General features: G+C 35.5%; 1 protein-coding gene across 1 annotated transcript in view; it reads left to right on the plus strand.

Moving 5' to 3' along the window:
* Positions 1-22113: 22113 nt before the first annotated feature.
* The window catches only part of LOC144959110 (uncharacterized), a 130523-nt gene continuing 128468 nt past the window's right edge, over positions 22114-24168 (plus strand). Inside the window, 1 exon segment of the mRNA XM_078891532.1 lies at positions 22114-22192. The gene's annotated coding sequence lies outside the window, so the exon portion shown is untranslated.

Raw genomic sequence — 24168 nt, forward strand, 5'->3', positions numbered from 1 at the left:
ATTTAAAAAATATATCCACAAAACTCGCCCTTCAATTATCGATCAAATTAAATGACCCTTATCTTGGAGAGAAAAAAAAAAAAACCAAACCCAAAATAAAACAATAAAGCAAAACAACAACAACAACAACAACAACAAAGAAAAAAAAGAAAGAAAAAACAAACAACGCCCCCCCCCCCCCGAAAAACAAAAACAAAAAAAAAAAACAAAAAAAAAAAAGCAAAAAAAACAAAACAAAAACAAACAAACAAAAGCTCAAACCCGGGACCTCGAAAAGTCTTAGATTTATGAGTTGTTGTTTTTTTTTTTTTTGTTCCAAGACGAGGGTCATTTACATCGATCGATATTTGAAGGACGAGTTTTCTGACCATTAAAACAAATACGTTTCTTTTTCCAGAGTGCGACAGTGAACAGGTTAAAGCCGAAGAGTTTCAAGAATAAATTAAATTATTATAACGATTGTTCACGATCGAAATGATTTGAATATTTGTGACCCACCGTATCAAAGCGGTATTATGTCGGAATCCACTCGGCAAGGGAAATTGAATTGAATTCATAGCCCTCAAATATCCAATTTGGGTTTAATTTCTGTACGTTATGGTGGAGTATAAAGACTATAATTTCTTGCATTGCAAAATATTCTAAGCTCCAATTTCTCATCATGTTATCTCTAAATTCACTTTTCGGGGTCTGAATCATCCATAATATCATTTTGAGAGGAAGGGTCACATTTTATTATCCCGAACTCGAGAATGTTATCTCGAGTAACTTTGTCACCGGGGCTCAAAACGTATTGTTTTACAGACTGTTCTCTGGCGTGTCAAGCCTCGAGATTTTTTTGCTAATTTTCAAAATTGGAAAACAATGTATTAAAAAATGAGTATGTACAGAGATAGTTATTCAACTACCATTAACATGTAAAAATTAATAACATTAGCTTTGTTACTAGCCTATAATTTGTCTCAGAAAAATGCAATAAATAGGCATGGGGTAAAAGTAACCTAGGGTATACTACGGATATAGTTGGCGTTAGGGTTGAGTGAGTTAAGTTACTGGCAATATGATCCTAACATGTTGACCCAAAGTTCAAAGGCAGACAGAAAAAGCTTTACCTACGTCCGAGTTTTAAACGTGACATGTGCTTTTCTCTTTAGACCAAGGAAATGTCATGATAACCTCAAGACTATGAGTTTTGTCCCCTCATCATCAAAGCACTTGCACAATCCGTGTCCTGCCTCTCGTTTTGTGTATTTAGGTGTTCACGTATATATATATATATATAATATATATATATATATATATATATATATATATATACATATATACATTCATAGTGTTTGTGTGGGTGTGTGCTTGTGTGTGTGCAAAAGAGAAAAGAAAGACAGAAAGAGGGGGAGTGAGGGGGGGAGAGAGAGAGAGAGAGAGAGAGAGAGAGAGAGAGAGAGAGAGAGAGAGAGAGAGAGAGAGAGAGAGAGAGAGAGAGAGAGAGAGAGAGAGAGAGAGAGAGAGAGAGAGAGAGAGAGAGAGAGAGAGAGAGAGAGAGAGAGAGAGAGAGAGAGAGAGATTTGAAGTTCACCGGGTCTAAACGTGTCTGCTTTTACAAACTGTCTCCCCCTGCTTCCTGCTTAATCAAAGATCTCTTCATTACCACACACGTGAACAATCGCATCACAACTGTATTTTAAGCATAAACTTTTGAATTACAATAAAGATTAAAACAATAGAAAGAACAAAACACAAACGGCAACAAAAATAAACCGAGTTAACAAACGAAACAAAAAACACCCCCCCCCCCAAAAAAAAAAAACAAACAAACAAACAAACAAACAAAAAAAAAAACAAACAAAAAAACAAAAACAAAACAAAACAAACCCCCCCCCCAAAAAAAAAAAAAAACAAATAAAAAAACAAAAACAAACCAAACAAACCAAACAAACAAACAACAACAACAACAACAAACAAAAAAGACCAAAAAAAAAACAAACCCAACCCAATCAACCGAGCCCCCACCCCCCTGACCCCCTGACCCCCTGCCCCCGAAAGAAAAGAAAAGAATAATTAAAATTGATGATTGTCATCGTATTTAAAAGAGTATCTAAGTTTTGTTTTTTCAATTTCAAAAAGCATATATTATTTTCTAATTGATAAGTTTTGCCTTACGATGAGGGATAGTCAATATTCTTTACCTCGATCATCCCGAAATAATATCGTTTTTCGTCCCATACTGTGTCTTCTATCCCTTATTTCTGCTTTCCAACATGGTTTCTGTCTTGGAATGAGATTACTTGTCCTGGCCCTGACAGGAGTCCCTAGCTGGGAGAGAAACAGTCAAATGCATAGTTATTGTTTTGGGAGATGATTTTTTTTCCTTGTAAATCATCTCTATTATTATATTTGTTATTTTTAATGTATGATGTAACATTTGAGTGTATTTCACTTTGTTGGATTTTGTGCTTGTGTCCGGATGAGATTTAAAGGTGATCTCAAACTAAGTACATTTGTAGTATGCTCTTGGAATCTACATCTGATCCCTATTTGTTCCCAGTTCCCCTAAGTCTTACTTTTTCTTGAGTGCTTTAATTGTAATTCTAGAACTTTTTGCTATCCTATTTTCTCCCTTTTTATGATATAACCTTAATGTGTTGCAAGCGCCGTAAAACCCTTAAAAAACAAACAAAAACAAAACAATATCGTTTTGAGGCCATGAGTCTCATATTGAATAATAGTAGTAAGGCTAGCACTATTCAGTATCTGATACTGAATAGTGCTTTGTACTTCATATCATAGATATGTTTCTGTACACTGAATAGTGTTTTTGTACGGTTTTTTTTTTTTTTCCGAAACCTGACAAAGTTATGGGAAGAGGACAGCTGTGGGAGTGAATATGGGACTCAGAAAAGTGTACACCAGTGGGGAGTGAACCGGGGACTGGGTTTCGGCGGGTTTCGTAATAAAAAGCAATTACTTTTTACGAAACGCGACGACACCCGGCAATATCCGACAAAGTTATGGGAGGTAGGCAGCAGCGTGTGTGTGTGTGTGTGTGTGTGTGTGTGTGTGTGTGTGTAGGGGGGGGGGGATGAACCTGAGATTCAGGAAAGTGTACACCAGTGGGGAATGAACCTGGGACTCTGGGTTTTGTAAAAAAGCAATAAAAAATTGGGGGGGGGGGGATTACTTTTTTTACGATACCCGACAATATGCGGCAAAGCGTGGGGAGTGAACCTGAGACTCAGTGAAGTATACACCAGTGGGGAGTGAACCTGAGACTATGGTTTTCGGCGGGCTTCAGCTAGTTTCATATAAAAGCAATTACTTTTTTACGAAACCCGACTAATCCTGGCAATATCCGAGAAAGTTATGGGTAGTAGGCAACAGTGGGGAGTGAACCGGAGATTCGTGGAAGTAAACACCAGTGAGGAGTGAACCTGGGACTGGGTTTCGGCGGGTTTTGTAAAAAAAAAAAAAGCAATTACTTTTTGTTTACAAAATGCGCCAAATCCCAACAAAATGGGGCAAAGATATGGAAAGTAGGCAAATAATGGGGAGTGAACCTGAGACTAAGGGAAGTGTACACCAGTGCGGAGTGAAACTGAGACTCTGGTTTTCAGCGGGTTTCAGCGAATTTCATATAAAAGCAATTACTCTTTTACGAAACCCGACGAAACCTGGCAATATCTGAGAAAGTTATGGGAAGTAGACAACAGTGGGGAGTGAACCTGAGATTCATGGAAGTGTACACCAGTGGGGAGTGAACCTGAGACTCTGGTTTTCGGCGGGTTTCAGCGAGTTTCACATAAAAGCAATTACTTTTTTACGAAACCCGACAATATCCGACAAAGTTGTGGAAGTAGGCAACAGTGGGGAGTGAACCTGAGACTCAGGGAAGTGTACACCAGTGGGGAGTGAACCTGAGACTATGGTTTTCGGCGGGCTTCAGCTAGTTTCATATAAAAGCAATTACTTTTTTACGAAACCCGACTAATCCTGGCAATATCCGAGAAAGTTATGGGGAGTAGGCAACAGTGGGGAGTGAACCTGAGATTCGTGGAAGTAAACACCAGTGAGGAGTGAACCTGGGACTGGGTTTCGGCGGGTTTTGTAAAAAAAAAAAGCAATTACTTTTTGTTTACAAAATGCGCCAAATCCCAACAAAATGGGGCAAAGATATGGAAAGTAGGCAAATAATGGGGAGTGAACCTGAGACTAAGGGAAGTGTACACCAGTGGGGAGTGAAACTGAGACTCTGGTTTTCAGCGGGTTTCAGCGAATTTCATATAAAAGCAATTACTCTTTTACGAAACCCGACGAAACCTGGCAATATCTGAGAAAGTTATGGGAAGTAGACAACAGTGGGGAGTGAACCTGAGATTCATGGAAGTGTACACCAGTGGGGAGTGAACCTGAGACTCTGGTTTTCGGCGGGTTTCAGCGAGTTTCACATAAAAGCAATTACTTTTTTACGAAGCCCGGCAATATCCGACAAAGTTGTGGGAAGTAGGCAACAGTGGGGAGTGAACCTGAGACTCAGGGAAGTGTACACCAGTGGGGAGTGAACCTGAGACTATGGTTTTTGGCGGGTTTCAGCGAGTTTCACATAAAAGCAATTACTTTTTTACAAAACCCGGCAATATCCGACAGTTATTGAAAGTAGGCAAACAGTGGGGAGTGAACCTGAGACTCTGGTTTTCAGCGGGTTTCAGCGAGTTTCATATAAAAGCAATTACTCTTTTACGAAATCCGACGAAACCTGGCAATATCCGAGAAAGTTATGGGAAGTAGACAACAGTGGGGAGTGAACCTGAGATTCATGGAAGTGTACACCAGTGGGGAGTGAACCTGAAACTCAGGGAAGTGTACACCAGTGGGGAGTGAACCTGAGACTATGGTTTTCGGCGGGTTTCAGCGAGTTTCACATAAAAGCAATTACTTTTTTACGAAGCCCGGTAATATTCGACAGTTATGGGAAGTAGGCAACAGTGGAGAGTTAACTTGAGATTCAAGGAAGTGTACACCAGTAGGGAGTGAACCTGAGACTCTGGTTTTCGGCGGGTTTCAGCGAGTTTCATATAAAAGCAATTACTTTTTTACGAAACCCGACAAAACATGGCAATATTCGACAAACTTATTGAAGCAGGCAACAGTGGGGGGGGGGGGGGGGGGGTGATCCTGAGATTCAGGGAAGTGTACACTTGTGGGGAGTGAACCTGGGACTCTGGATTTTGTAAAAAAGCAATACCAAGGGGGAGGGGGAATTACTTATTTACGAAACCCGCCAAAACCCGACAAAGTTATGGGAAGCAGGCAGCAGTGGGGAGTGAATCTGGGATTTGGACACTGATGAGGATTGAACCTGGGACTGCGAGAGGCTGATTCCAGTGGACAGTGAGCTTAGAATGTACTTTTATTTCGAAACCTACCGAAATTTTCAAAAGTTATGGGAAGTGGGCACCATTGGGCAATGAACCGGGACTCAGGGAAGTGCACACCGGGTGGGAGTGAACCTGGGACTGTGAGAAGAGGATATCAGTGGAAATGAACCTGGGACTAGGGAAGATGGATACCAGTGGGAAATGAAGCCGGACTATGGGAGATGGGTACCAGACGAGAATGAAGCAATTCCTTTTTTACGAAATCCGCCAAAACCCGCCAAAAAACCATAGACTTAGGTTTACTCCCCAATAGTGTACACTTCCCTGAATCTCCGGTTCACTCCCCCACTGTTGCCTACTTTCTTTCCATAACTTTGTCGGATATTGTCGGGTTTCGTAAAAAAGTAATTGCTTTTTTTTTACGAAACCCAGCCCCAGGTTCACTCCCCAACGGTGTACACTTCCCTGAGTCCCAGGTTCACTCCCCACTGCTGCCTACTTCCCATAACTTTGTCGAGTATCGGCGTGTTTTGGCAGGTTTCGTAAAAAAAAGAAACACCCCTAACAATACCACGTGTATTCAGTAAATAGATGTCAATTGTAGTCTAATATTCAGTATCTATTTAAATTATTATTATTATCATTATTATTATTATTATTATTATTATTATTATTATTATTATTATTATTATTATTATTATTATTATTATTATTATTATTATTATATTATTATTATTATTATTATCACGTAAATTTTAATATAGTACGGCAATTAATTCACGGAAGTACATCGCTCAATCAAAAAATGCAGAAAGTCTGCCCACATATTTATAATGAATCGGGTTTGCCTTAGATGACAAAAACAAACAAACAAACAAACAACACAACAACAACAACAACAACAACAACAACAACAACAACAACAACAACAACAACAACAACAACAACAACAACAACAACAACAACAAATGAGACAAACAGAAAAAAAAAACAAGATTTTTAAAAATAATGAACAATAGAAGAGCACAATAATGAAAAACAACAACGAGATGATAACACATAAAAGATATTCGTAATAAATCGATAACTGATTAAATTACTCCAACTACTTGATTAAAAAAAAAAAATCATCATAATCATAATCGTGATGATGACGATTAAAACAACAATAATAATAATAGTAAGTAAGTAGAAATAATAATAATAATATAATAATAATAATAATAATAATAATAATAATAATAATAAATAATAATAATAATAATAATAATAATAATAATAATAATAATAATAATAATAATAATAATAATAATAATAATAAAAAGTACAATAGTATAATATAAACATTAAAGTATATTACAAGCAAATAAAATTATAAAAACAAAAGTTTAAAAAATATCAATAGACATTAGGAATTAAAAAAATAACGGGAAAAAAAAAACAAGTTACCCCTACCGGGATTTGAACTCTCGAACCTTAAAACTCAGAGTCAAACAGCTTATATCCACCAAGCCATGGTGTCACTGAACTCTTAGTGACATTTAATCATGTCTATTTAGATATTTAAAAATGGATTTGAATGCCACTTTTATTTTGATATTTTGAACTATGTTAATTGCATAAAAGCAGAAATTTTTTAAAAATTACGATCAAAATATTTTTACAGCTTTGAATCGGGCTGTCAGTTAGTGCATGTGTTCAATCTGGAAGTAGGTCAACAGTTTATTTCCATTCAACCGAGATTGTCGCACTTTTCACTCTCTCTATAAAAAAGAGTTCCTTATGGATACTGAATAGTGGCAAAGCACTATTCAGTATCTGATACTGAATAACCACTTCCTAGTAGTAATTATCTTAGCTTTTTAAACAGCTTGGCCCGTTACTCCGAGACTTGTCAAGTCCCGCTACCCACTGTGTCAACACGGCTGATCATAAAACGATTATTGCCCTTGTTCTTATCAATATCTGTTTTTATGACGCTTTATTTCCCCTCGTTTGTCTGTGTTTGTTTTGGCTCTTAGCTGGACCAGGGCTGTCTTGTTTCTCCTTACAAATCTATTCCGACTCTCTCTCTCTCTCTCTCTCTCTCTCTCTCTCTCTCTCTCTCTCTCTCTCTCTCTCTCTCTCTCTCTCTCTCTCTCTCTCTCCCCCCCCCATCTATCTATCTATCTATCTATCTATCTATCTATCTATCTATCTATCTATCTGTCTGTCTGTCTGTCTGTCTGTCTGTCTGTCTGTCTGTCTGTCTGTCTGTCTGTATATCTATCCATAAACCTATATATTTTTATTTTTGATGCAACCGACTTATGAAAAATTTATATCAAACCTCTCATAACCCACAGATTACACAGGACTGTGCTCATAACCCGCCTTGAAAGGGCGAAGGTCACCCAGCCTCATTCATAATAAATCCTTTGGAGTGACGTACGCGCTACGGAGATAATAAAAACCACTCTATCTAATTTTCGTTTTCCTACTTCAATTTTTAAAATTCTATATTTCATAGTTTAAAAAAAAATTAGTTATGTCTTTCTTTACTTCAGTCTTTTCTAATTCTTTTTTTCTTTTTTTTTTTTCTTCCTTTTTTATTTCTAATTTCCATATTATTCATTCTTGATGTTTCTATTCTCTCCCCTTCTCCTTCCCCTCTCATCCCACCTCTTCTTTTCGTTCATGTTCCCACCCCTTTATTTTATTTTGTCTCCCATTTTCACTCTTGAAAAATTGTATTTAAAAGGTTGGCCTTGTCCCTTAGATATCGATCGATATAAAAGACCCTCATCTTAATAGATCTCGCGAGGTCCCAGGTTTGAGAGTTTTTTTTTTGGGGTTTGTTTTTCTTCTTTTTGTTCTCCAAGATGAGGGTCATTTAATTCGATCGTCATTTGGAGGACGAGTTTTCCGGCCAAATTTTTACATACGTGACTAACCAGATAAATTACGACAGTTAACTGGTTATAGATACGATACTGTAATTTTTTGAATATTTTAATTTCGTTTCTGAATTTGAATAATTCGTTCGCCCTTTCGAAATTTCGTCGTGAATATGAATGAGTCGGGTCCTTTCACTGCAGAGGCGTTTTGGAGTTCTGAAACGTTCCTTGTTATGTACCTTTTATTTTGTTTGTTTGTTTGTTTGTTTATTGTTAATTTTTTTTTTTTACAACTGTTATGGTATTTCTGATATTTTCACTTCTTCCAAAACTGTTAGTTACAGTCCACATCTTCCAGTAGTCTAGTAGTCATATTTATTATTGTGCGGCTATGTGGTCTAGTGGAAGGTCCAGGGTTTGAAACCCAGTTTGAGCGGCACATTGTAGATTCCTTGGACAAAAATCTCTTTACTGACATTCTCTCGGCGTATTCGGGTGTGAAATGAATACCTGACCGTTAACAGAGTTGTTTCTATCAGGGAAAAAAAATTGTAACATCGCCTACCAGACATCATGTATCGTTCTTCATCGTTAAGTGAAGCTGTTGGATAGGGACGTTTAGTTGATATTGCGCTATATAACGACTCTAGTTTTTTTTTAGCTGTTATTGTAACAACGCGCAAACAACTAAAACATAAGAAAAAAGAAGAAAGAGACAGTGACGAAGTGAAAACAAATGAAACTAAAGCTATATTCAACGTCCTTGTTAGTTAGAAATTCGATGCTTCGATCAACTGCCAATATGTTGCTGTATATTTTACAATTTGTATAATATTATATTTTACCGTCCTTTGAAAGTCTCTTTTGTTGACCAAAAAAGTCTGAAAAAGCACGTATGAAACAATGCCAGACAAAGCAAGACAGAAAAATACATGAAGAAAACAACAACAACAACAACAAAAAAAAAAAACTATTCCAAAAAATCCGTCTGCCTCAACTTTATCACTTTATTTACAAAGCGCAAATATGACATGAAAGTCAGCTGGATAAAAGGAACATTGGCTGCGATTAGCTATGGCAAAAATAAAAAAAAGTGTAAGTTAGCTTGAACCGTGTGCTTTCAACAGTCAACTTGACCCCGTATGATTTCTGTTCATTTTTGTACATAGAGATGTTAATTTCTTGTCAATGTTTCGTCAGGTCTGTTACAGATATGCTCCAACCATTGCCATAGATAAAATGCACTTGGGTAAGAAGCTCACAACATTGCCATCCGGAAGTATGACGGACCAATACACAAAGCTTTGTGTAACCTTGAAAGTTTATAGTCTGGTTAATACAGTTTAGTGAGAGTTACTCATAAACGCGGATGGCAAAAAACAATAACAAAGACCTGAGTGACGCCATCTTCGAACTATCTACATATAACAAAAGAGCTGATTCCATGCAAAAACGTTTAGTCCTAATTCGCCATTAAAGGGTTAAATATCTAATTTGTGTTGAAATGGGCGTCACTCTTGACACTCGTTTGTTAAATTTTAATTTTGTTATTGTTGTTTTTTTATTTTTTGTATTATGTTATATATATATATATTTAAAAAAAAAATGTTTTCTAGCAGTATAACCCGCCTATTACTTCTGTGAATGAGCCGACATGACAAAATACGTTTTTGATTTATATTAGGTTTTTGACTAGAAAACAACCTTAGACTTAAAAAGAAAACGATCGACTGAGATAACTTCCTACTTGCCTCTCCCCCCCCCCCCTTTCCGCCCCTAAATAAAAAAAAAACTCATAGAAAAAAATGAATACATTTAATCTGACAATTGAAAGAAAGAAGTCTCGGGTTTAAATATATTTGGACATTTAGTTGGTCGTGTCTTTATCGGTAGATATTTAAAGTGAAAGTTAATTTTTTCAGGTGGAATTGAAAATAAGAAAAAAAAAAGTAAAAAAGTGTTTTGTTCTTGAATGGCAGGCAGTCTCAGGGTTGTTACCGCTGGGTGTGTTGTTTCAATTTACTAGTAATGAAACGCTCTTTATCTTTTAACTGCCAATCCACGCAGAGTTCTTTCCGTTGTCTTCTCTATTGTTTATAGTTTCGTTTTTACTCGGGGAACAACGGATAGGTTTAAGGAGAAAAACATGAACAGAAGCAGCAACAGCAGCAGCAACAAAAACATCAACATCATCATTATCACCATCATCATCATCATCATCATCATCATCATCATCATCATCATCATCATCATCATCATCATCATCATCATCATTATCATCATCATCATCATCATCATCATCATCATCATCATCATCATCATCATCATCATCATCATCATCATCATCATCATCATCATCATCATCATCATCATCATCATCATCATCATCATCATCATCACAACAATAACAGCAGAAGTTGTGTGAATTGTAAATCGTTTTTGCTGTGCAGTGAAGAAGGGTTTTGAACCCGAAACATGTCTGTGTCAGCAATGATTTTTCATTCTTTCATTCTTTTTTTTTTCGGGGCATTTTTCCGTCCTTTTTCTTTCTTTCTTTCATTTTTCTTCTTTTTCTATTTCTTTCTCTTCTTTTCTTTCGTCTTTTATTTTTATGTTTTGGAAGCCCTTTAATCATTAAAAAAAATGTGCTTTATTGAAAGGACAGGATCGAACAGACTATGATTGGAAGTGAGCAAAGCCATTTTTAAAAATTCGTATTTAATGTGTTAAATTTAGAGATTCTTTTATTTCATTACTATTTACATCTTTTATCCTCAACCGCATGATAATATGCTATGCATTAATTGAAGAATATAGAAGGAACGAAATTGACGTCACTCAGGTATTTATTATTGTTTTTTAGACAGCCATTTTGGTGTTTCTTTCTCACTAAATTATATCAATCAGACTATAAACTTTTAAGATTACACATAGTTTTGTCTGTTTTGATGCGTTATATCGTTATACGGCTTGCGGATGTCGTGAATATTTTACCTAAACGTATAGCATCAATAGGGAATCGAGGGGTTATAACAGTATGAGTAAGATATAATATAGCAATCCATGCTAATTACTGTTACTCACCAGATGCCTATATATATATATATATATATATATATATATATATATATATATATATAATACAATGGAATGTCTTGCAGGAATGCACTCTAAGTGTCCGTAACAAGTGTCTGTTTACACGTTACTTAACCCTTTCCTTACCAGCCATTATTAGAATTTCCCCCCGAAAATTCACTCCCACCCCGACACAAAAATAAATTTTTCTTACTCAATCAAGTAAGTAACAAGTGCAATCTATACAGAATGTTTTCCTGCAAAATGAGCTTTACAGCACAGTGTTTAGTATTTATAGCTGTAGAGAAATCAGAAAGAGAAAATTGTTGGCTGCATCGTAACGAATGTGATGATTTTCCTATGGTTGGTAAGGAGAGGGTTAAAGCGTTTCAGAAATGGCAGAGGCGACTTGTTTAGTAGGCAAGTGGAGATCATGCCCCTCTCCTGATCTCTCATACTCTAGACTAAGATACGAGTGGACTAAGACCTCCGATGAATAAATAAATATTATGTGACCCATCGTCTCAAAACGGTATTAAGTCGGGATGATTAAGATGCTGAAAATGGAATTTGTAGCCAGAAATATCATGTTTAAGTTGAGTTTATATGCTTTATAGAGGAGAAGGAATATCATATTTTACTGTGCTAAATACCAATGTTTCATATTTTTGACCATTTTAACTATAATTTGACTTTTTAGTATCTGGTCCATCCCGACATAATACCGTTTTGAGACGAGGGGTCACATATCTGCTGGGGTTCAGGCGTTAGAAATAATGAATATTCTGTAGGCTAGCCTACTTATTATTTTGCTCCTCACAAATGAGGCTAATATTTACCTTTAAGTTAAGACAATGGTATGAAAAATTATTTTCATTTTATAGAAAGTGCAATTTTTTTTTTTTTGAAGCGGGTAATGATATGAGAATAGAATTTAAAGGTCTCTGTATGTTCTGTTCTATGCACGGATCGTCTACTTCTACGTCTTGGCACAAGACCGAAGGGCGAAAGCTCAGGTGGTCGCTGGTTCGGATAAGTAAGTAAGTAAGTAAGTTCTGTGCATGGGAAACAAACAAATGCATTGAAGGCACTGACTCTCCTTATCTTTTAGAGATGATATTATAAAAATATTCAATGCCACGAACCCAACCAGTTGGTCCATGATTCTACAAAATCAATTGTTCCCCCCTGTATATGAAAAAGATGAAGGAAACGGCAGACATTCTGTCACTTATGTGTATGTTTCGTTTTGTTAAAAATTATTATTCACTTTTATGTATAAATTAAATGTAAAATATAAAATAATATTTTATGGAGCCATTTTCGAAAAGATTCGATAATATAAGCAGCACCTGTCGTCTGCCTTATAATGAACCTTAATGGAAATTTTGACATGTTTCATGTTCTTTAGCACCTGGTCCTGTCCAGTAACATTTCATATTATTCTTACCTTGTTTGTGGTTTTTGTCAAGATTGATTTTATAAAATTGAGTCGATTCCAGTACATAAACACATTTCATTAGTATTATTTGTATTTGTGTCCCCCGGGACACCCTACCGACTACCCACGCCAGAATAACGTTTCCATTCATACTGCAACCACCATTGAGTACAGCAGATGATACTAGTTATTTTGCATTTTATTTGATTTGATTTATTTTCCACGTTAATTTGTGCATTGTTGTGCTGACGAAGGGTTTGTACCCGAAACGTCCATTGTCTGTTTTGTTCCCATACGAAGCCTCCCCATTTTCACTCTTTCGTTAGTATTTTCATACTATCGAAGAACAGATTTATGTTTTGATAATACATATTCGAAAAACAACATAATGGGCGTAAAGTATCCAGCTGTGTGGAGCAAAAGACTCCATATTGTTTAACTTGAATTAAAAAAAAAATATATATATATTGAGCTTTATATAGCGCAATATCCACTAAATGTGCTCAAAGAGCTTTACAAGGGGTCCCTGGTCAACAGCAACATTTAACATGTAGGACGGGACATGACGCCTGCTAGGCGATATTACAAAAAAAAAATGATAACATCGCCTAACAGGCATCATGTCTCATCCTACAATTATTATTGCTTGTGGATAGGAACCCCTTGTAAAGATCTTTGATCACGTTTAGAGGATATATTGCGGCTTTAGAAACGTTGAAATTACGGACTGAAACGAATCCCTGCATATGCATAAATTTAACGATCATGATAACAAAAATACATATTCTGGCTGTGGCTAATAAATATTATTATTCAATATTGCATAGCATAAACGATATCAGTATTGTGTGAAATGTTTTATGGCGGGAAGCCATGATTTGCCGCCAGTGTCTTTCACTCGTTTTATTGGTGTCCGGGATTTATGAATGGTAATAAACATGTCTTTAAAAAAAAAAAAAAAAAACAAAAAAAAACAGAAAAAAAAACAAAACAAAACACACACATACAAAACAAAGCACAAGGTAAAAAAACAAATATATGAAGTGAAAAATATAAAACAATCACGAAATTCACATACGCAACACGTACCAAAAAAAAAAAAAAAAAAAAAAAAAAGAAAAGAACCAAACAAAAAAAATGAAAACCACATAGTCAGCAGTTTGTTTTGTTTGCTTTTTTCTTTCTTTTTTTTTCTTTTGTTTTTGTGCGTGCCGCCCCCCCCCCCCCCTCCCCCAATTGAATTTGATTCAAGAAAAAATATTCCTGAATACATAAATTAAGCTTTCGAATTTTTGGCCAAGTTGCAGTTACTTGTCTGTAACTTGTCAAGGACGTAAGGGATTCATTGAATGTCATTATGAAAAGGACAGTTACAAGGTTGAAATATGGAATTATTTTTTCTTCTTGCGACTCTGAAATTAAAAAAAAAAAAAAAAAGAAAAAAAGAAAAAGAAAAAAAGATTTCTGTTATGTTTTCCTCTCACAGTCAGGTTGAAAACGGCATTTCCTCCCTCTCAATGACCGACAAATTATTTATTTATTTTTGGACAGGTTAAGGGTCATCTTAATTCGTCAATATCAAAACATGTAACAAAATAAATAAATGAATAAATAAATAAATAAATAAATAAATAAATAAATAAATAAATAAATAAATAAATAAATAAATAAATAAATAAATAAATAAATAAATAAATAAATAAATAAAAACAAAACAAAACAACATCCCCAAAATAAATAAAAATAAATAAATAAAAAATAAAGAAAACAAACAAGCACAAAATAACATCATGACCAAAATGCAAAAGGGCAGAGAAGTGTGACTCCACACCTTCTACTCTTTCGGTTCCGAACTCCTTGGAAGTGTGTGTGTATCCAGTCCTTCAGAGGACTATAATGAATGCGTTGCATATTGAATCATAAGGTGGCATAACTATTTTAGTAGAAAGATGTATTGTCAGATTTTTTTTAAGACTAAGGAACTTAATAGAGCGAGGGTGGATGATCTTTATTGACTCCCGGCATATATATTTAGTAAGATAAGATGCCACAAAATCTAAAATCAGAAGTTCAACAACACTAAAGGTATGTATATTACATTAATAGTGTCGTAGTATACGTCGAGAAATCGATAATTTATCACAACCTCAATAATGCACTACACTTAACAAAAAACAAAAAAAAAACAATAAAAAAAAAATAAACACACACAAAAAAAAAACAACAACAAAAAAAAAAACCCAACCCCCCCCCCCCCCAAAAAAAAAAAAAAAAAAAAAAAATAACCAAAAAACCTACACTTTGAAAAAAAAAAAAAATGGCAGAAAATCCTTCCTTCAAATTAATATAAATCGATTAAAAGGGGTTTCTTCAAGGAATTCTCAGGTTGGAGAGTTTTTGAGACGATGCTAATCATAATTTTAATCAATCTACTTTTATTGAAAACGAATTTCCTGGTAGCCAAAAGTTTGAAAAAGTATTTTTTTTCCCTCCAGAGTTCATGACAGAGTATATTATATATCTCTTCAAATCTAAAGACATTGCCCAGACAATGTGAGACCAAACTTGTCTGAGTTATCTTTGAGTTCGAATAAGTGCATCAAATCCGTCAATCTCTCCGTGTTGTCAAGATGAACCAGTTAACCGTCGTTCCCTGGACAGGCGCTTATTTAAAAAATTTGGTCAGAACACTTATGGTCCTTCTAAATATCGATCGATTTAAATGATCCTCATCTTCACAAACACTTTCAAACTTGGAATCTCGCGAGGTCTTTTTTAAGTCCCAGGTTTGAGATTTTTGTCTTTGGTGTGCCAAGACGAGGGTAATTTAAATCGATCGATATTTGAAGGACGAGTTTTATGGCCATATTTTCAAATAGTTCTCTTTCCCGAGTAGGTACAGCAGTTCACTGGTTAAAGGATAGTCGTTGATACATACAGACTTCCAGCAACCACGCCGACAGCAGCAGGGGTTCAACAAAGTAAAACGAGTTAGTCAGTCAATACTAAACAGACCGCCTCTGAGACGGCTTATTAGGACTTTTCATTTGACAAGCGGTTCATGAGGTTACCTACCAATATATTATTATTATGTCTATTATAGCCTAGATGTATATCTGTCTTTATTTATTTAGGGTGTGAGCGTATTAGAAGGTGAGGTCAATAAGTTAAAGCATGAGCTAATATTCCTCCTTACTCCGATAAAATGCTTTTTTAAAATTTATTTGTGACCCTTCGCCTCAAAACGGTATTAAGTCGGGATTGTTAAGATGTTGAAAATTGAATTTATAGCCAGAAATATCAGACTTGTATTGAGTTTGTATGTTTTATTGAAGAGAATGGATACCATATTTTAGGGTGCTAATGCCAACAATTTATATTTTTGACCAGTTTAACATTTAATTCGGCTTTTATGCATTTGGTTCGTTCCGACATAATACCATTTTGAGACGATAAGTCACATTTACTGTTGGTGGCAATTAAACGTGTATGCATATAATTGAACAAGTGTGTATGAAACGGTGCCGGACAAAGCAAGAAAGGAAAGTACAAGAAAAAAAAAAAACAAAACAAAAAAACAAAACAAAAAAACAACAACAAATCAGTCTTCCTCGACTGGGGATCGAACCTCAGACTTCCTGACGTGCTACCATTACACCACAGATTCATGATAGTTGGGGACAACTTTAATTCCTATATGTGACCCATCGTCTCAAAACGGTATTATGTCGGGATGGACCAGATACCTAAAAGTCAAATTATAGTTACAATGGTCAAAGAGATGAAACGTTGGTATTTAGTATTCGGTAAAATATGATATTCCTTCTCCTCTATAAAGCATATTAACTCAACTTAAACATGCTATTTCTGGCTACAAATTCCATTTTCAACATCTTAATCATCCCGACTTAATACCGTTTTGAGACGAGGGGTCACATATTCTTCACAAGGGTACGCGTTTTACGCTGTGGACCCTCTCTTGGATATACCGAGCGATTAAAATTTGAGATTTGTTGTTGTTTGTTTTGATGTGCCATATTTGATGCGTTTTGACACGGGGAACATGCATGGGCTTCATTTCATTGCTCTGAAGAACTAACTAACTACTTTATTAAATTTCGAGCTAAACGTTTTCTGGCCAAAATTATAATTTAGAAAGTTTTGTCAGAGCCAGGCTAGGAGGGAGTATTGGGAGTAATGTCTGTATGTCGGCAGCGTAAGTCTTGATTGACAGGCAAGAATGCCACGTTATGCTTCCCTTTGCTTAAGTCGGGTTCGGTTATATCACAGTCAGTGATCAGACTGTTGTTATGTTATATACATTTTTTTGTCTTGAAAGCGTTTACAGGTCGTCTAAGTACATCAGATCGGTCCATCCATCTCTTTAGCAGATTAAATTCTGCCAATTTACCAACTGTGACTGGCTTACTGGAATAAATAATAAAGACGAGTTTGGAATTTATTTAAGTTATTGCTCTTTGTTTATGGACTTAAAACGTGAACTACTTAATTAGTTTGGTCAAGAGTTCTTTTCACTTTTCACCATCCGACTGATTATGTCATTCACTTTATAAAATAATATAATATGTAGTAAAAAGAATTTAGCCATACTGATAATAAGAGATTTGCCAGTAAAAGTGGGCGTTTGGTATGTTGTGGTTTATTCAACAATCTTTTCAATTTTCGGCCCCCCATTTTTGGAACTCTCTCCCATCACACGTGAGATGCTCGGATTCGTTGACAACGTTCAAATCTCGTTTAAAGTTTTATCTTTTTACGTCATAATGTTGCAATATTATTTTCATATTTTGTTGTTGTTAAATTGAATTCGTATCACGTTTCCTTCACACTTGTCTCACTGTAATATGTTTTGTTTTATATCACTGTAAAGAACATTGAAGCTTTTGAAATGTGGTGCTTGAGAAGGATGCAGAGAATATCGTATATTGCACACAAAACGAACGAAGAAGTGCTAAAACAAACATACCAACAAAGGAAACTAATATTGCCCTTAATAGCGGATCGACAACTATCCTTTTTCGGACACATAGTAAGGAAAGATAAGAATGAATACCTGGCAAGTTGTGGAAAAAATACCTGGTAAACGCGCCCGGGGAGACAAAGAAAAACAATCATAGACCAACTGAAGGGCTTCACCAACCTAACAATCCAAGAGCTGTTTGAAAAAGCAAGAGACAGGGAGGAATGGAGAGAGATAATTCATGCAGTATCCGAAGCCTGGACCAGGCATGGAACCTAGAAGAAGAAGAAGAAGAAAGTGCTTAGAGCCTGTGACAACGGGGTAAAGCGCCATATAAATGCCATTTATTATTATTATATTATTATTCGTGATGTGATAATGAATCCCTATCGGTAGCATGTTATGGAAACAGTTGGCATGACCGCTTGGATGTGTTCGGTGCATTGCATTCCACTTGCCTACCTACCTATTAAGGCGTCATGCATTACACTGAAAACAAACGACTTAGAATTTTCAAAGTTTCCTTCTCTCTCTCTCTCTCTCTCTCTCTCTCTCTCTCTCTCTCTCTCTCTCTCTCTCTCTTTTTTTTCTCTCTTTCTATCTCTCTCTCTCTCCTCTCTCTTCTCTCTCTATTCTCTTCTCTCTCTATCTCTCTCTCTCCTCTCTCTCTCTCATCTCTCTCATCCTCTATTCTCTCTCTCTCTTTCTCTCTCTCTCTCTCTCTCTCCCCCCCTCTCTCTTTCTCGTCCATGCTACATGTTTTTGCCAACGATCACAGAATTACCGGCAAATCAAAAATACAAAACTATTTTTTTTGACAGATTAATATACGAGTAACTAGCTAAGCTTATATAATAAAAAAAAAATTAGGGTAATTCTTTCACCCCTTGCCTCAAATGGTTACTTAGAATGTCTGCTAAGGATATGATCGGCCCTTAAATAATTTGACATTGACCTTGGATGGGAATCGCTATCTGGCCACCACCCTGTTGCCAGATTCATTTACGCTCACCCACAGACTGTATATTTATTACCGGACCAATTTTTATATCGTTGATAGCTTAAAAAAGATTCGACCTAAGTACATTTCCACAAGTAGTACCGTATAATAATTAAAATAGAAGAGAGCTTTGTTCGTAAATAGTCTTTATTTCTCATTAACTCTCTCCTTACCAGCCATTTTCAGAATGTTCCCCAAAACTTCACACCCAACTATCAGAAAAAAATATTTTTATCACTCAAAAACAACAGCAGTAAAGTTCTTCTGATGCATAATTTCTTTAACAAGACAGAATCTACAACAAACTATTCATTTTCTTTAAATTTTATGACGTGCAAAAGAAATTTTGAATAAGAAAAATGTTGGTTGTATCGTAACGAATGTGACGATTTTCCTATAGATGGTAAGGAGAGGGTTAAATATTGCGGGTTCAACCAAATCCTATTTTTAGCTTGGGCGACCGAAGAGTTTCTGGAATGACAGAATTTACCAGATGCAAGCAAAAACCACAATTGGAGAAGAATTAAAGAAGCTGATATACAGAGAAGTGGTAAGACATGGAATGAGATAAAAAAAAAAATTCGCTCAGGATAGAGAAGGATGGAAACTGTTTGTCTGTGGCCTCTACCCTGACCCAGGGTGAAAAAGGCAATGATGCTGATGATGATGATGATGATGATGATGATGATGATGATGATGATGATGATGATGATGATGATGATGATGATGAACATGATGATGATGAACACTATTTTCTTGTTTTTGTTTTGTTTTGTTTTTAAAAAATCATAACTGTAATTTCCAGCATACAACGCAACCCTATGTAATACCGTTGTGAAGCGCTAGGTTCCAAATTTATTTTCTTCGCAAACCAAACAAGAAGGAATCTCGGCCCTATTTGCTTTGGATGAGGTAATGGGTGTGCGTTACAATACGTCCAATTGGTTTGTCGTTACGGCGTTACATCGTTTGAAGGGCTCGAGTGAACTGATTTATGTCAATACGTTACGTTTTGCGTTTGCTTGAAAGCAGGAACGAAATTGACGTCACTCAGCTCTTTGTTATTATTGTTTTTAGCCAGCCATCTTTCGGAGTAGTTCTCGATAAAAAAAAAATTAAATTAAAAAATCGGAGTAGTTCTCGATAAATTGTATTAATCAGAATATAAACCTTTAAGGTTACAAATAGCTTTGTGTGTTGGTATGTTAAATCCGGCTGGCGGGTGTTATGCGTTTAAAAAAACAAACTAAACGCATATCATCAAGTATTTTCACTCACCTCCCCCCCGCCGTCATCTTTGAACTATCTATATGAAGTCCTAGCTACCGATATATCCTTCCCCCCCCCCCCCCCCCCCCCCCACCCCGCTCCCTCCCCAGAAGGAACTGGAGCATTTTGATCTAAACGTATTTGACATATTACGTCAGACCTTAATACCCGTACTATAATATTATTATTACATGCTCAAAGCTTTCTGCTTTCTCCACTGGCCACGAGTGGTTTCTTCATTCACAAGTAAACACAAATTATTACAGATAATGAAAACAGCCGTTCAGTTCAGACGGTTTTTGGCCAATTCCATGGAAGATTCGCTTCACTTGAGTTTGGCTGGTTGCGCTTGACTTGATACTTATCTTTTCTTGTCTTTCTTTTTCTTTTCTTTTCTTTTTTAATCTTTTCTTTTTTAAAAAAAATCGTTGATGTCTATGTCTCTTTCATGATATTTTTTCGTCGTTCTTACTGCGGTCGCACAATGACAAAATACATTTATTTTTTTCATTTTGACCGGAAAACCTTTATTATAATGATAATTAATAGCACTTATTATAGGTCTTTAGCCCGTTTAAACAGGTACCAAGCGCTTTTTTTTAAAGGGGCAGCGTGGCTCAGCGGTATGGTCTTTGCTTCGTACCCGAAAGGTACCGAGTTCGATCACCCACCGCTGCATTGTATGTATGGCCTCGAGCAAGTCACCTCGCCCTAGCTCACTTTGCGGCGTTGCACTGCACTGCGGCTGATGCCTGGCTGAGTTATTCCAGTCTTCCACTAGATACAAATTTCCCCTACGGGACAAATAAAGGGAGTTTTATTTTTATTTTTTTTTTCAATTATATATTTACATTGGGGTCGTCTTAATCAATCATTATTTGACGTAAAAGTAAGTATTTAAAAAAAAAGAGAAAACAAACAAAAGCACAAAACAACAACAAATAAAACAGGCAAAAACAAAAAAGAAAGAAAAAAAGAAAAAACGCCGAAAAAACAAAATCTTACAAAACAAGACAAAACATTTCTTTTTAAATGAAAAAATAAGCCAAAAATAAAACAACAACAATCCAACAATAAAAAACAAAAAAACAAAACAAAAACAAAACAAAACAAAAACAAACTGTTTTTTGTCAGTTTCCAGCATAATGCTGGTTGTTAATTTCTGTATGCCATGCTTCATGAAATCTATTTTATGACGAGAGGCTCTGGCCATTCCTGAAGAAAAGACTGTATTCTTATACTACTGTAGAGGTTAGTTAGCTGTCGCGAATTTTGGCATTTTAGCAAACCATTTATTTTTATCAAATTTTAATTAATTTTTTTTTTTTTTTTGGCAGAATAAAAGTAAATGAATTTATGTTATAGTTATTTTTTTGTTGTTGCTTTCCTCTGCTTTTCATTGATAGATAAATAAATCACCCAGCTTTTAATCAAAATGTTCATTTCGGATAATGGCGAGAAAAAAAAAAAGCTGAATACATCTAGTTTGTAATTTTGCCTGCTTTTACCATTGAAAGGACAAGACGGAGAAGAGAAATAAGCTATTCAGGGCCACCATTCTTATTATAATTTCAATAGCAAGGAATTTCTTTGATTATATAAAAATGAGGGTGATTTAAACGAAAATATACAAACATTTTTTTTCTTCTTTTCTCAACTTATTCTGCAAGTGCACTTTATTTACCATTTTCAATTCTTTATAATGTTTTTGGATTCACAATGGAGTGATGTGGTTCTTTGACGTTATTCATTGGGATGGCAGACGGTCGGCCGGTCGTCGGTACAGTTGTCGTCTGTTCGGTTTGTGTCTTCTATGCAATCATTGCAACTCGAAAAATAGCTATTGTGAACGACGTTAATTCATAATATCTTTACTTGCACGGAATTCAGTATTTGTGCTTTAAAAAACTATGGACGTGTTAACTGCCTTTTTTTTTATAGAGGAAAATATGTTTCTAAAAAATACACACACTACGGTTGGAAGACTCATGGTGTGTAGATTTTAAAGAACTTATTTTTTTTAATTGATAGGTTTTGTATTGAATGTGTGTAGAAAGTCTAACTGGCTTTAGTGTAAAAAGTTGATAATTGCAATGTAGTTTTTTTGTGTGTGTGTTATGCAAATGTGTTATGTTGCAGTTTGTTGTCTTCGGGTGTCACTGGAATTGGCCGTTGTTTGTTGGTTTTTGATTTTACACATCGCTGTGTGTGGTGTATATTGGAATAATAAGCACACAACAGTTGTGGTTTTTAGAACATTGATCTAGTTTTCATAGTTTCATCTATAGTGATTTTCTTACAGAGTCCCCAGTTATTGTTTTGTGTATAAAAATAGTGTAAATGTTGCTGCTCGAAGCTGGAAGAAATAAACTATAATGTGAAATTGAATGTAAGCTTCAATTTAATTACAAAAACAGATCAAATCAACGTTTCGGGTTTCCCCTTTATCAACAAAACAGGATGAATGAAACGCTACGCCACTACTACATTCATCCTGTTTTGTTGATAAAGGGGAAACCCGAAACGTTCATTTGATCTGTTTTTGTAATTAAATTGAAGCTTACATTCAATTTTACAGTAGTATGTATAAAAATATTGATAATATCGCAATGCATTTTTGTTTCCAAAGCAATGTGTTGTGTTGTGCTGTGTTATTTGTCTCCGGTTGTCATAGGAAGTGGTTGTTGTCTTAGATTAAAACATTGATACGTCTTTATTGAGCAAGCACAGTAGTTCTGTTATTTTTTAGAGCATCGGTTTAGTTTCTTGTGGTGTTGTTCTTGGATTTTCATTATTTTTTCCAGCTAATCCGATGGAAAGCTATGAATGAAGCATTATACAGAGCATTGAGTGTTGCAGAACTCCGGATGTGTAGATGCTCAATGTAAATTTAAAAAATTTATATTTCCATTTGTTCAATTAACGCTTTATATTATTCGTTCCAGTGTGGGCCTGTTTCCTCGGATTTGGGGCACACCGGTATGTTATGTTATTTTTGCGAATTAAATGTCTTCCACGGTGGAATTGTGTGTGTAATCTTGTGTTTTATGTCGTTAATACATAAGTAAATATGGGGTATTTGTGTTTTAATATGTCGTTAATACATAAGTAAATATGGGGTATTTGTGTTTTAATACTTGAACGTATGCCTTTTGCATTTTCAATACATAACGGTATTATATTGTGACCCATCACCCCAAAACGGTATTACATTGAGTTGTACAATATGTCTGAAGGTGTCTTCGACATTGAAATGATAAGAAATATGAATCTTTGTTGTTTTGTTTGTTTGTTTGTTTGTTTTGTTTTTATTTTTTTTTGTGTGTGTGCTCCTTGCTTAACCAGTTAACTGCCTTACTCTAGAAAAACTCGTGTTAAAAAATCTTGCCAGAAAACTCGTCCTTCAATTATCGACCGATTTAAATGACCCTCACCATGGCAAAAACTCTCAAACCTGGGACCTCGCGAGTTTTATGGCCAATTCTTTTGGATACCTGTCTTTCCGGAGGTATTAACGGCAATTAACTGGTAAAGCTGCTTTGCTATTCCCCCCCCCCCCCCCCCCCAATAACACAAAAGAAATTATTAATCCCAGTCTAATAATCTTGGTTATGACTTCAAAATTTCAGTGCCTAAAACATAATACCGATTTGAGACTTATAGTCACATATGTGACCTCTCGTCTCAAAACGGTATTAAGTCGGGATGATTAAGATGCTGAAAATGGAATTTGTAGCCAGAAATATTATGTTTAAGTTGAGTTTATATGTTTTATAGAGGAGAAGGAATATCATATTTTACTGTGCTAACTACCAACGTTTTATGTTTTTGACCATTTTAACAATAATTTGACTTTTTAGTATCTGGTCCGTCCCGACATAATACCGTTTTGAGACGAAGGGTCACATATTATTAGTTTTTGGTTGAACGCATCATACATAGGGATGGTTGTATTTTCTTTGGAATTACCACAAAATAGTTTTATTACTTGTGGGATTGACGTAAACCAGTACCTATCTAGACATGTAGATAATATCAGCTACTGACAAGTGTGATAAACTTTGGATGTATTTTTACTAGAACGGTTCATCGCCAGCAATCTTTTTTTCATCGTCAGAGATGCATCATCCGTTAGTTGTTTTTCTTGGGTTCTT

Source organism: Berghia stephanieae, chromosome 13 (assembly GCF_034508935.2).
Source record: "Berghia stephanieae isolate SIO BIC M18660-M18661 chromosome 13, UCSD_Bste_1.3, whole genome shotgun sequence".
In the NCBI taxonomy this organism is placed as follows: domain Eukaryota; kingdom Metazoa; phylum Mollusca; class Gastropoda; order Nudibranchia; family Aeolidiidae; genus Berghia; species Berghia stephanieae.